We start from the raw sequence: 14,951 nt of genomic DNA on the forward strand, positions 1-14,951 counted from the left end.
CCAAAATATAATGCATGGCCCCACAACGCATGTTAGCGCTTTACTGCACATTTTAATAGCTCCAACACATGCCCACTGGCAAGGTGCATTGGATGCCATTGAAAATTAACCAACAAACACCAGACACTTTAATGCACAATGCGTAAAAGTGCTGCATAGAATGTGTTACTTGGGGCCTTAACAAACAGAAGATAAACTATGTTTTAGGAACGCAAGTTTTAAAACAGAATTATAGTTCCACTTTCACAATTTGGGATCATGCAGAGCTTTATTGCAGAACGTAATATACAGAGAATATGATGGCTCATTTTAGGTTTTAACAAATCAAAGTACTTAGACAGCCATGTTAATGAGCACTGGAAAGTACACAAGATCCTATTTCAAAGAATCCCTCACCATTAGCTGAGAATAAAGGCTTTGTGGATGTGGAAGCACAAGAGAACAAGGAAGCATGAAATGGGGTTTCCCAAGCAGAACAAAGCCTCTACTCTGTCACCTAATTGCATACTTAAAAAACACATGTAACTCGTTTTCTGCTGATCTGGATTTTTAGGCCTGGATATAAAAGCCAAATACACAGAATGTCACAAAGTATTAAAAATACACAGATGAATTACATATATGACAGATGTTTAACTTATCAATTTGTATTGTATTTCTATGCATTCAGTCCTGAAATTTACACAGCCCTGCCACACAGTACAGCCAGGTGGATGACAGCAACATTTCAGTGACCATTAAATTGTCACCGATTGACCAATGTCACATCTGTTTGCCGTCTATGCCCTGTTCAGGAGTGGCCTTGTTACTTCCTGTACTGGTCACAACTGGATGTCAAAATTTTACAGCTGTTGCATAAACAAGAATTGGAGACAAAGCTTCTGTGGAGAAATGCTATTTGTAATGATGGTGACATTCTCTTTCCTAGAATTGGATTGTTTCTGTTATATCAGAGATTTAAAGGGAGAATAACTCTGCCAAAGAAGTATACTGGCTTTAACCCCTCACCAATCTAACCACAACTAAAGAATACATACATTTATTTTCTGACAGTGTTAATCCAGGCTAAAGTAAGCTTTATTTTTGATAAAACATACGATATATATATATATATTTGTTTGGGGAATTTGTAGTAAGAATTATGTATTATAATGTAGGTTTTATTTGTATCCATAAGAAGAATAATTTTTGGGAAATGCGTCAGTGTTAACTGAGATGAAGGGCCTGATTTATTAAAGCTCTCCAAGGCTGGAGAGGATACAATTTCATCAGTGATGCTGGGTGATCCAACAAACCTGGAATGGAACTAGTCCGGAATTCAAAACATTTGCTAGCAAATTACTTTAAAGATATCCAATCCAGCTTCACTGATGGCAGTGTATCCTCTCCAGCCTTGGAGAGCTTTAATAAATCAGGCTCGAAGTATGAACTGGTATGTCACTGTTGTTTTGCTATGAGCAATTCGTTTTTAAAGAATCAAATGTATGTATGGTTTTAATTATTTATGTATTGTTGATTATGGAATAAAGTACATATGATTTCGATTTTTCTATCTTATAAGTCCCAATTATTATTGCTACTTTCTTGAGTGTTTGACCCTTGCATTTCCAGGCAGCGAGTCCCCACATATGTACACAATGATGTCAGCTCTCGTGCTGATCTTGGGAGATTTTTGTATTTGCAGGAAGAGCGGGCACAGGCAGGAGAGAATTTTGCAGGCAACCTGGAAGTTGGAGGTCTGACCCTTCCAGTATTGATTTTCTGGCAGAATATGGGAAGCTCAAGTTGTAGAGCATATCACTTCTTCAGCTTGTGTTTGTCAGTGATTACAGGGTTAAATCACTGCAACAGTGTGGATGCAGACACAATGATTTATTCATGAATACAAATATATGCCTGAAGAAATGTGGCATCGTCCTGTCAATTGACTAGATTTATGTATCTATTTATTTTCCTAATTAACCTTTCTTTCTTTGTTAATATAATTATAGCTTATATGACCTTATAGCCTCAAGTGTTGCAGATGGTATGTACAGTAATAGCTACTGAACTGTACACTAACCCAACATCACTGTGGATTTCACAAAGAGCAGGGGGAGAAAAGAAATGCATATTTGAAAATATAAAGACTATTTTTTTTCAGTTGATAGTGCACAGTGGTTAGCCCCTTTGCAGTGCTGTGTCCCAGGTTCGAATCTTGGCCAGGATACTAACTGCATGGAGTTTGCAGGTTCTCCCCCGGGTACTCCTCCCGGTTTCCTCCCACATTCCAAAAGAGATTGACCTTAAAACAAAATTGACCTTAGATTGTAATAAAGACATATGACCATGGTAGGGACACTAGGTTGTGAGTCCTTTGAGGGACAGTTAGTGACATGACTAAGGACTTTGTAAAGCGCTGCGCAATATGTTGGAGCTATATAATAATAATAAAAACTTGCACAGTAAAATGGATTGATAAAGCACAAGTAACTGGCTCACCTGCCAAAGAAATATGTGTTTCCCACCCAGACACTAATTCAATTCTTTAACCAATGCTTTTTTAATGCAGTCAAAGCAGTAATATGGTCAAGGCTATGATTGGATAGTGAAGGAACATTAGCCTAATGATGAGGTTATCCCTGTGGTTCCTCCCCTCCAATAACCAAACTCCATTTGTTACACATACAGCACTGTGCAGTGAAGTAAAGCCTGATTGGTGTCCAGTGATGTCCCTCTCCTAGTGAGAATGCTGATGTGCCAAGGATTACAGCATGCCAGTACAATGACAGACTGTGACACTAATATAACACTGAATCATTTTAAAGAGATAAATAACTAGATTTAGGAGGGAGCTTTTCAATCTGCCTACACTTACACTTGAAACACAGGAGCAATTCATACCACCTCTATGCTTTTCTCCAAGCCTTGGCCCGAGCACGCTGTCATTTTAAAAGTTTTGAAAACTAGTAAGAAATGTAAAATTTTTTCCCTAATTACCATATCCTATGTCCAAATTGTTGTTTCAACCCCTTAGAAAAAGAAAGAATGTGGAGAGAGCATTAAATAAATTCTTGCTCCTTAAAACACAAATTACTTTTTTCGCTCTGCTTGTATCTCTACAAACACATCTCTGTTCTCAGATTAATGTTGAATAATTTGAAGATTCTTGGCAATGATAGGAGAAAATCTGTTGTAAAGAGAGTCTTTGTTATCCAATAAATTATTGCCTCTTTTTTGATTCTTGCCCAGTGCTATCTGAGCAACAAAGCATAACATAGTTGTTACACTGAGAACAAAAGTTTTTTATAAAAATCCTTAAAAATGATTCTACATTCACAAAAAAAAAAAACTATTACACACCACTCATTTCATGGTGTAAGAGGGTAGATTGTTTTATGTAAAAGTCGAATTGTCCTCATATACATGGCTTTACAGATGAAAAAAAAAACACGTTCTAACTGGGCAACCAAGGGGATCATCAGATTCCCACTACACAAAACATAAGAAAATAATGATATATGCATTTTTTTAATCGGTCAGTCTATACAAAACTGATAGGTCACTAGACATGTATTTGACACATTTTAAAGAATTAAGTTGTTCCTCTACCTTTATAATGCAGGAATGTACAGCTGGCAATTTTCAATGGCAGCTCAACATATCTTGCAACTGTTCTTAAGCACAGATAGAAACCAACACACTACCAATACTACTATGAATAATAATAACACCCTCTTTATTTTAGTGTTAAAGGAATTGCAGGATAAACTCTAAAAAGGAAAACATCTGGGGAAGAGGACAGAGTTCTGCTTTTACGACACCCAATACGTTCTCCTTTAGTAGTTATTCAAACGCTTTTTGCTGCACAGAAGAAATGAGAAAATGGTGACAATCAATGATCATCAGTGTTCTCCCCAGCACCTTTTAGCTGGGCGCAACACCCGGCACTTTTCAGTAACCACCCAGCTATTTTTGGGTGGTTACTGAAGAGTTGGGTCACAATATAGGTGCTGTCACCTGCCTACAATTTCTTCCCACCCAGCCTAAATAAATTTCTGGATTGAGCACTGATCATGAACATTTCTTTGATGCGTTTCCCTGTTTACAAACCTCGGAGGGTGTCAACATCAAACTGCAACAGCAGTAGTTTTGCGTTATTTTTACTTGAACACAGGATCTCAATTTCATTTGCTTCAACAGCCATCCAAATGGACCATCTTTCCAACCTTCTGGTGTGATTATAGCCACCAAAATAATAAACTGGTTAAAGAAAAATGTAAATATACATTGTTACATTTTCCATCATGCACTTGGAAAAAAAAAAGAAATATAATATGTAACAGGATATAAGTTCCCGGCAGCATAAATGGTGTGTTTACATTGGTTCCTTGTAATACTTTGCATATTTACCACAAAATTAGTATAAATGGATCCAACATGACAACACAGAAATACTTATATAAATACAATATTTTTGTTCTTTTCAGTTCTGCAGAAACCAAATAAACACTCTTTAAACAGACAGATGGGAGGGACAGAAGTTTCTTTTTCTACAAAAGTGACAATACTCAATGGTTCAATTAAAATGTACAAGGACCAAAGCTAAAACAAAACGCAGTGACACAAATAAATTAATGAGAATTTTTTAAATTAAGGCAAAAAAGAACTGCAGATAGGATTACTGGTTAGGCAAAAATGGATTAATGTCAGCAGATGGTGATTTATTTTAGGCCTGCTGCAATACCTCTTGAAAGCCCACCTCTAGATTTGGGTCCACCCCACAAAAGCCAGCCCTACAATGTTTGATAGAAAAAAAATGTTTTTTTTAAAGGTAATTTTTTTTTGCAGCATTTTCCTGTTCAAGAACAGGGGCAGAACCTTGGAACTCTAAACTCCCAAAAAATAAGCTGAATGATGCTGGGACACTGGATTGCTGTGTCTGCAGGAACAGCATCTAAGATTCCTTTGTTTTGGGAATGACATTTTGGAATTGTATTCTTTATTATATATAAAAACCCTATAGATTATAAACCAATCAAGTAAATATTATCAAACAAAGGAACCATGTTTAGCATATTTTCCTTACAAAATAGTTTGGCAGTGCAGTCCAGCCAGGTATATAGACTGACAAAAAAAAAAAAGGAACTGAACATGGGATAGTCAGATGTAGAAACTGAAACAACGGAATCTGCTGCAGCCGTAATAGAACTAGGAAGTTCTGTTTTCTTGGTACACCGAAAACATATGTATCTATAAGGCTGAACTTTGCTCAGAAGTCACAGGTTGTCTCCTGCTTGGGGATCATTTACCTGACATAAAGATCAAAGAGAAACAAACATTTATTTAACACCATCTGGGAATATATTTTAGATTTAAACTTCATTGTGTTTGTTAATAATGGTGCCCATGCATAGAATAAATGCAGTTTAATTTTTCTTCCATGATACTAGTCATCAGTTCAGTGCTGTTTTCCTATTTGCTGTGATTGCTAGGAAAAGTTCCACAAGATAACCACTAACAAAGCACTAGATGGACTTACCCCTAAAGTTAATCCTTACTTAAGCCAAAGCAACAGGCTTACTTAAATATAACACTGTTTTGTCTCTTCAAAAACACGGCAAATACAAAATAATACCTGTTAATCCTGCAAGGAATTTATGGCATTTGTAACCTTAGCTGAGCTGACAATACAGTGCCTCTGCCATGCTCATGTTTCTTTGCCTTGACTACATATATCAGTCCCCAATCTTCTTCACATCTTTATAATTAGGGTGGAAGTGTTCTGTAGTCCAAGAGGAAAACTGGCCAGGGTTGATAACACTACTTGGGATTTTGGTGCAGCAGAGGCAGAGTGTTGTCAGCATGCTGGAATGACATAGGGGTAACAGGAACAACCAAGATGTACAGCAAGGAATTAGGAATTCAACACCCCTGGAGATTTTCGGATTCTGCAGGATTTTCAATAGGTGCATACTTTTAGGCAGTGTACACACATTCAGTAACATTCCTTTCCAAAGACAAAAGACTGAACGATGCATAAACGAGTGCTGTACATATGGTGCCGTTCTGCTCTATGGGGAGGGGAAAGAACGATAGAGCGGCACCCTGCTGTGCTCTCTCCTCTTCACTTTTATTAGGATCATTCATAGATCCGCCGGGACAGATTCATGAATGAAGAGCGTTGTACACACACCAGATTCTTGTCCAGTGTCAGTCCTGAGGCGATCATCCGATGAGAACCATCTGACATGTGAACGTAGCCTTAGTTTTTGCAGAGATGTGGTGTATGCAGAAGGAGAGTACATTTCTTTGCAGTGGACATTTTAGTGAGAGTTAGATATATGCAACCAAAGTGATGGAGGAAGAGAATAAGGAACTAGGACCCATTTATAAGCCTCCATTCCTGAATGTAAATATTCATAGTATTTAAAATACCCCAATATTCCCATATAAATTTCTAGAACCATATTAATCAATTTGCAGTTGCAGTTGCAATTGCAGCCTTGTTTCAGCATAGAACTTTCTTATAAACAAGCTCCTTGAATTATGTCAGCTACAATTATCAAGTTCTACTAAAGAGAAGTGGAAGCTGTAACCAGCTTTATTTCTCTGGACTGAAAGATCAGATCAGATTTAGCTTGCAACCACAAAAGAAGCAGGTTCCTTGGTAGGAAAATTGTGGCTGATCTGGACAAAACATTGAAGGAAATAGGTTCCATAATGTTCTAAAAACTAGAACTATACTCCTTCAGCTTTAAACAGATGCTTAGAACAGTGAAGTTGGAGCAGTCTGGTTAACGGTCTTTGGGATGAATCGCCTGATACTACCGATAAATCCAAAATAATTCTCTAACCATATTATCCACACTTTCAGGACTCTAAAATATTCAGAATGGAGGTGGTTTTTGATTTAGCATAGGGGCGAACAGACAGATCTGCAAATCAGTCTGGTGTCTGATTGGCTGCAGGTTTAAAAAACATAAGTTGCAGCTTTTTTTTTGGTCATTATGTGGGTCCTAGCATTGTAAATAAAGTCAAAGGGATGGCCCTAAAATGCTGAAAAGGATTGATTAGTTGTTCATTTGTTGCAGAGAAAACTTTCCCTAGCTTTACCGATAAAGGAAGTTAGCAGGAAGGAAACAACTGTGCTGGACATTAGGAATGCTTTTTTCTGTCTGAACATAGCTTTAGGAAAACTAACAGCAAAAGGTAAGACTAAAGGCTCTATTTATAAAACAGGGAATGCTGACATTCCCTGGTGGGAATCTTCTAGGTCCACGCGTTTCAATGGCAGTAATTGATTCCACAAGGGAATGTCAGATTCTCTGTTTTATAAATAGAGTCCTAAGAATTCATAGGTAGTATAACCCAAGTAATGATTATGAGGGAGGCATGCTGATAAACGGACATAGTGTGCCAAAGTTCATGCAGGTACAACAAGTCACACTCAACTAGACAACAAACAAATGGCAGACAGCTGACATGGAAAAATATTAACAGAAAAACTCTTTTTTAAGGCTGAAAACTATGTGAAATCATTTAAACAGTTCTGAATGGACCAAAACGTTTTTAGAGAAAATAATAACTTCCGTGTATAACCACGCACCGGTTTGGTAGATTTAGAGTTTTTTTCCTATTTTTGGATAAAGAGGAAACTTTTTTTGAATTTTCAGAGGTTTCCTCCGGACACAACAGGAAACTCCCCCCTCCTTTCTGTTGGGTCATCAAAAGCAAAAATTGCAGAAAAAGGTACAGATGTTTTAACTCTAACTCATTGTATTAAAAAAAAAACAAAGATTTCACTTTCATTAGCCTACATACACACGTGCATTAATTGCCGATGGACACGACTAACGACCGATTGATAATCGTTAACAAAAAAAGTTTACAACGACTGGCCAACAATGTCGATGAACGAGGAATGTTGCTGGAAATGAAGGACCATTCCAGCGGATCTGATTGGGTGACGATCGTTCGATATCTATTGTGCGTACAGTCATTCAGTGATTGTTCATTACTTGTCACTTCCTGCATCGTTCAAACGATCGTATCTAGTGTGTGTACATTATTGGTGGATTGTTACAGCATGTACAGAATTGTGCACTATATGACCATTCAAAAGAATCGTTGATAGGTCGTTATATTTATTCTCAAACCATGCACAACTCCGTCTATAGTAATGCAATGCACAAGAGTTCTGTTTTAGCAACCGGACTGTAACTTAGTGAAACACAGCTGTACAAATGGGCTTCATAATAGTGTGTAGCTGCTGAGTCATACCACAACAGGCAACAACCCCCTGATCATTGAGAAATCATTATCATGATACTTGCCATGTGACTTGCAGAAAGACTGTGGGGGTGACCGAGTAATTAGATACCTAATCTGATTTATAACTTACATCTAAAAGACTTGCAAAAATAATATATTTAATAGAGTGTAGAAATTCTGAAAAAACAATAAATCCATCAAAAAAAAGGAACAGATGGTGAAGAAGCACAATCTAATAATGTAGGAAAGGAATAAAATCTCTTTTAGGATTGTATTTGCATCTTTATTGGAAACTAAATTTAACCTTACCTCCTTGTGCAGGTGAAGAACACAAAGAGAGGAAAAATCCCCACTACAGGAATACAAAGAGCATGAAAAACAGGCAGACACAGACCTGGGGAGGTATAGAATCCTTCTACACTCCACTACAAATGAAAGGTATCTTTAGTTTACTGAGGATTAAGGGTGAAGGTCAGCTCAAGGGACACAGGCATTGTTATTGGCAAGCAAGGCAAGTTATCATAGTAAAGGACCAATAGGAATGCGTAGGAGATAACTGCATGCTCAGAAAGTAGGTAAACTTCAGGCTTAGTACACAGCTAATTTAAAGCCTAACTAAAAAAAAACAGTTGGGCTGGTCAATCAGTAATCGCTCAAATGGAAGTCCCAAAAAAACAGGACACAAGTGTACTATTTTTTCCCTTCAGAATGTGGGGTGGAAATGGGAAGATCCACGAGATAGATGGGAGCTTTTATTCAGATTTGTTTGATCATTTATATACAGAGCATGTACAAACCATTTTTTGTTACCTCATATGATCAGTCCGTCCAATCGAGGGTTTAAAAAAATTGTTTTACATTTGCAATTACAATAAGTAAGCTGTTACATTTTCTTCAGATTTGGTCGGAAGAGAAAAATCGTGTACACTAGGCAGTGGGCTCAGGTCTGGTTTTGAACTGGGCTAAATTCACACCAACGGTGAGGTTGCGGTGCATTTATTGCTTCCTCAGGAACCCCTTCGGGGGGATGCTACATGTACCATAACCCTGCGGGACCCCATAGCGAATGGATAGGAGTGGCAGTGAGCAGTACTAATACTGCCACACATGCAGATATTGGTTCTTTAGGAACCAGTAGTGCTCAGGGAATGCAGTCAGGTCAGTGACTAATACCAACATTTTTAGAAGATCGCCAACAATGGCAGCCTTCATACTTTCTCCCTGTATAGGAATGTAGACTTGGCCCTTACTTGTTTTCTAAGACTCCGAGTTTGATTAAAAGGTAAATTGGCCAGAAATGGCATGTCTCTCCCCAACCTAAAAGTCAAGACTTAAAAATCACCCACGATTAATATTCTGTCTTATAATTGCATTTTTACCATAAGGAGGAATAAATAGAGTATAAATTAAAGCCTCAAAATCTATCTGGTATAAAATCCCCCAAACTGGATGCTATTTTGAGTCCCTTCCATAGGTTCCTGTACAATACAGAAGATTAATACAGAAAAAGCTAGCACTTTGATAGTGATGTCATGATGACATCATCAGGTGATTGCATTGCCAGAAGTGACATCACCATGGCCAGCCAAGGGAAAAGATGTACGGTGTATTTCTGGGAGATGGCGCATGCAAACTTTCTATGTATACTGTGTGATGCCCAATACTTTACCAGTGCTTAATCATTAACTACTAAATTCCCTCTTGTCTGATTCCCAGCTCAAAAACAGTTTCTCTAGTGACACAGAATACAAATTTACTTTCTAGAAATGATATAGAACTTTCCAGACTAAATGTGTTATTTTTATGCCAGTGTGTTTCCCGAACACTGCTGCTACCTGCATAAACATTATATAGCACAATAGCTTTGGCCCCTCTGTGTTTTTGGGTCCCATGGCAGTCACATGGTCTGCTATGGCTCTAGTTACAGCCTTGCCCATACATTCTGATGCTAAATGGATGGCACTAGTAAGGGTGGATTCTGATTCTGTTGCAGCACAAATGGAGATTTTTGCCAACTTTGGTTGTCCAGTTTTGGTAATCCGTGCCCTCAGCTCATGTTCCTGTTCCAATATGCCAGGAATTTCTGGTGGTCTATTGCTTTACAAGGTACGATGTGTTCTTCATTTAGTGCTGACCTTCTGTACACCACTGTTGTAATGTGTGGTTATGTCATCAGTTGTCAACTTGAACAAGCCTTTTACTCAAAGCACTGGCACTGTCTGGATGCTTTTCATTTTTCAAACCATTCTTTGTAATCTCCAGAGTGTGTAATGTGTGAAATTGAAGGAGCTCAGCAGTTTCTGGGATACTGCACAAAAATGTCTGGCACCAACCTTGCAGCCTTTCCATTCTAATGCTTGGTTGAACAAAAATTGGGAAGAGAACATACTCATGATGTGTGCATGATGTACTGAAAGCTAGGACAATACTAAGACAGGTACAAAGTGCCTAGAGGTGGCTGCACATACTTGCAGTAGCTTTGCACCCATTCCTCCCTAAATGTCAAGCTGTTCTTTTATATATTGTTCAGTACTTCCTGGTCTAAATTTGCCTTCTACCCTCCACATGTCCCTATTGGCCAGTGAGGCTGTATGTGCCAATGGGGATGTATGGAAAAGTTTGGCTGCAAATTCCCTAGGCTGTTGTCAGGTAACAATAACGTGGTAGTACAGACAAGTACCATATTCAAATTAAGCCTTTAGGAACCCCTTGGATCCTTGTCCCGTTCTCACCAAAAATTCCCTAATTTCAATGTACTGCCTACTTCACAGCTGTAGCTTACGATCACACTTTAGGTCCGCTGGCAAGATGTGTTGGCACCACTGCACATCAACACTTGTTACATGCACTAACCATGGGATGTAATAACACATGCAGTGCAGAAGCCAACTTCAGAGTCTTGGTTGTGATCTTCAAGGATGAATTATTTCACATTCCAATCAGCTACAGAGGTAAGTGATGGGCTATTTTAATGCCCTTTTACTGCCCAAGTGTATCTAATGCCAACATATTTATTTTAGATTTGGATACACAAATAAGGCCCCAGTCGGGTTGTTATTGGGGTCTGTGTGGCAATTAGGAGAATTTACTTTCTCCACTGGTTCTGGAGACCATCATCATGAAAAGTAAGGGATAAACCGTACATTTATTTGTGATGGGGAGATCTTCACTTGGGAAGTTTTTTCTGCCTTTCTTCTACCTCCCAACATTTGGAGATACAGAAGGGGAACAATTTAACAAGACAAATGACATCCCCTGCAATGCCCAGTTTTGCAGACCAAGAAAAAATAAACATAGGCCAATCCGTGCTTTTTTTTTTTACAACTACATTTACTATATATTAGCTTACTAGAATAAGGATGTGAAGGGAAATCACCCTAGTGGGGCATAGTTAAAAATAAACTAAAAGAGTTTTTTTTTTACTATTCCCTCTACCAAAAATGTATTTGCTTTATTTATGCCTTAAGTATTGCTATATTTAAGAATTTAAGTACATTTTAGTTTAAAGCACACCTATGCCCAGAATATGGACATTAAACAATTAATCCTTCCAATCCTGGGGTCCCTACACTACAGGTGTTGCTATCTCTGCCGCTTGTCATGGCAATCCATTCAATAGCAATCCATCAAAAAGCCCCTGAACTGATGCCAATGTAATGTTGGCAGTAAAAATTTCTACAAGGTACACCCACAATGTGTTAGTGCTATTCAATTAGGCAACACAGAATGATCATATAATAAAAATATGTTCTGCTTTCCCTTTCTCTTTTCTTCATTTTTTACACTGATTTTAATAAATATATAAATATGGGTCTAACTGCATAAAATGGGCATGCAGGATTTAAACTCTGTCTAATCTTTTATCACCTTTATAATAAGAAAAAAACATGTTATACCCAGATGTCACCCAACTATAGCTCTGGGAAGTCCCTGCTCTGCCCCGCATGCATTCCCTGGCTCTCATTGGCTGTTTAGTGGTTAGGGCCCATTCACTATGTTCCACTGAATTGTGGTGCCTTAACGTGTGTTGCGGTAAAGCAGCTAATTCCAAATACAACAGATTTTCAACAGACCTGAATGGGAAGTGTTTAATAATTACTAAAAAGGCCTGTACAAGCATTTGCAACTTAGCGTTTACAAATGACAGAAGAAAAAAAGATTTTCCTCCCATTTTTTTTTAATACCACAGGTCTGAATAAACCCTTAAAGCAAAACTTAACTTAAAATAATAATAATTAAAAAAAAAACACCTTAACTTCTGCAGACACCTCAATCACTCCAGTGATTTCCCTTGATTTGGTCCCGTGTGGTTCTGAAATCCTCCTTTGTCCCACGCGGAGAAAGCGTTTCCTTGCTACGTCACCTAATCTTGCACTGCGCAGGCATGAAAACGGGTGACATAGCCTGCTGAAAATAGGAAAAAATATAAAGAGTGCCAATTTCACATGGGCACTTTTTTCCCTCTATTTCAGGAAATTTCAGAAAACCCTTTCTGCGCATGTCAGAAGCCTCCTGGGACAAGTGATGTATGTATCCCAAGAGGCTCTGTCCTCACTTTCTGCCTTTACTGCTGCAAAGGTAAAGACAACAAGAGGGGCTTCCCCTTTTTTATAAAGAAAATACATAAGTTTTACCTTATATAAAAAGGTTATCTATCCTTTTATATAAAGTAAACATTTTGGTAATAGGTCCACTTTAAAGGTCAATGTATAAAATTTTCACAAAAGTTCCACAGACCTTTCACACATTATTCTAATATAAATATAGAAAAGCATGTAAATCTTGTATGGCACTGATCAGAAGATCCTTTTAATGTTATGTTGGAGAACTACATTGCATGTTACTAATTTGCTGTGTCATGAGGTCAGAGGAACAGATTCCAACAGATCAACATTCTGTTCACCAGCAATATGCTGACAGGAAGTGTGCATAGCAGATTGTGCAAAGGGACAACAAGTATCCCAGATCTTCAAAGTCCAGTGTGTTATCTCTCACACACACATTGCTATCTGATTGTAATACCCCCTTATATTCACCTAGAACTACAACATTTGTTTCATATGGTACATACTCATCTCTTATTTAGGTTGAGCTGAAAAAGTCAAATCAGAAAGTAGGGGGTGCATAGCACACTTCGGTTCTATTTAAAAACAAGGAATCTGACATTCCCTGTGGGAATCTTCCAGGTCTATGTGTTTCAATGGAGGAATTGATTCCCACTAGGAAATGTCTGAAGGAATGCCGGATTCCCTGTTTTATAAATAGAGCCCCTAAAGTAGGTCGGACAGACAGTCAGAAGGTAGGGTGTACGTCCACTGTAAAGGGGATCAAACAGTCACAATGTCGGGTGTACGTCTTTTGTAAAGGAGATTGAACAGTCAGAATGTAGGGTGTACGTTTATTGTAAAGGGGATCAAACAGTCAGAACATAAGGTGTACATCCGCTGTAAAGGGGATCAAACAGTCAGAAGGCAGGGTGTATGTCCATTGTAAAGGGGAGCAAACAGTCAGAATGTAGGGTGTACTTCCACTGTAAAGAGTTCAAACAGTCAGAACATAGGTTGCACGTCCACTGTAAAGGGGACCAAACGGTCAGAATGTCAGGTGTACATCTGCTGTAAAGGGGATCAAACAATCAGAAGGTAGTATGTACGTCCACTGTAATGGAGATCAAACAGTCAGAACATAGGGTGTACGTCAATTGTTAAGAGGATCAAACAGTCAGAATATAATGTAAATAGAAATCTTAAAGATCCTTGTACAGTCAGATTGTGTCTTCTTTTAACACCTACACTGTGTTGTGTAATCACATGGTAATGTGTGACCAACACCGGGATTGCTCCAACAACTACATTTGACACAATTACTGACATTTAACAACACTTAACACAACTCAGCACCATATAGACCAGAACAAATGATGGGAGGGTGAACACATTTCCCTCACCATACATTCCTTGCACACAATGTCACAATACATGAGAAGTTCGGTGAATATATATAATGCCTGCATTGAACAAAGTCCTCTCCACTCCACATTCATCTGAGTAACTACAACAATTATCAGCAGTCCATTCCCTCCAGCCCATGCTAGTAATAGTCTATGAGTTGTGTGAGCAGCCATGTATTACATACCACAAGCCGGCCTCCAGCAGCCGCCCTGGATGAAGTTTGCAGTCTCTTCCTATGAGCTGTGTTTACAAATGTCTCTTGTGTTGTGACGTGTCAGCACAGCTCCTCCTGTGTGCAGGCCGAGCCATGACAGGCACACACTGTGCTACACATACTGTGCTACACACACACACGTTTCCTGTCAGCTCTTCTCCATACTCAGGAAGCTTCAGGAATCCCCTTAACTCCTTGCCTGCCATGTATTACATTCACCAAACTGTAAACTTCACACTTATGTCAAAGTTGTATCATTTATTGAGATAAGGCTAACTTCAGAGCAGCTAGGAGGATTCCAGTCCAGGTTTTGTTCACACAGACACCCAATTTCAACCGCTCGGAGCAGTTACAGGCGGTTAGGATAGGCAGTTTGGCTGTTACCGCTTCCTCATGCCAGTGAACAGCCGCTGCGTACATGTAGCATCCAACTGCTGCAAACCAATAATAAATAAAATATATATTAGAAAATAATTTGGGTCAGCAGTAAGCGGTTCAGTACTACTCACTGCCGCCGGCTGTCAAATGTGCAA

General features: G+C 38.6%; 1 protein-coding gene across 2 annotated transcripts in view; it reads right to left on the reverse strand.

Moving 5' to 3' along the window:
* Positions 1-14,536, reverse strand: part of SGK3 (serum/glucocorticoid regulated kinase family member 3) — a 45,624-nt gene extending 31,088 nt beyond the window's left edge. The window contains exon 1 of one of the 2 annotated variants that reach the window (XM_072411094.1): positions 14,389-14,536. The gene's annotated coding sequence lies outside the window, so the exon portion shown is untranslated. Of the gene's footprint in view, positions 1-4,092; positions 4,221-14,388 lie in introns of those variants that run through there. The other variant, XM_072411095.1, reaches the window with a different exon arrangement.
* Positions 14,537-14,951: the final 415 nt, after the last annotated feature.

The sequence above is a fragment of the Pyxicephalus adspersus genome, chromosome 5 (genome assembly GCF_032062135.1).
Source record: "Pyxicephalus adspersus chromosome 5, UCB_Pads_2.0, whole genome shotgun sequence".
Classification (NCBI taxonomy): domain Eukaryota; kingdom Metazoa; phylum Chordata; class Amphibia; order Anura; family Pyxicephalidae; genus Pyxicephalus; species Pyxicephalus adspersus.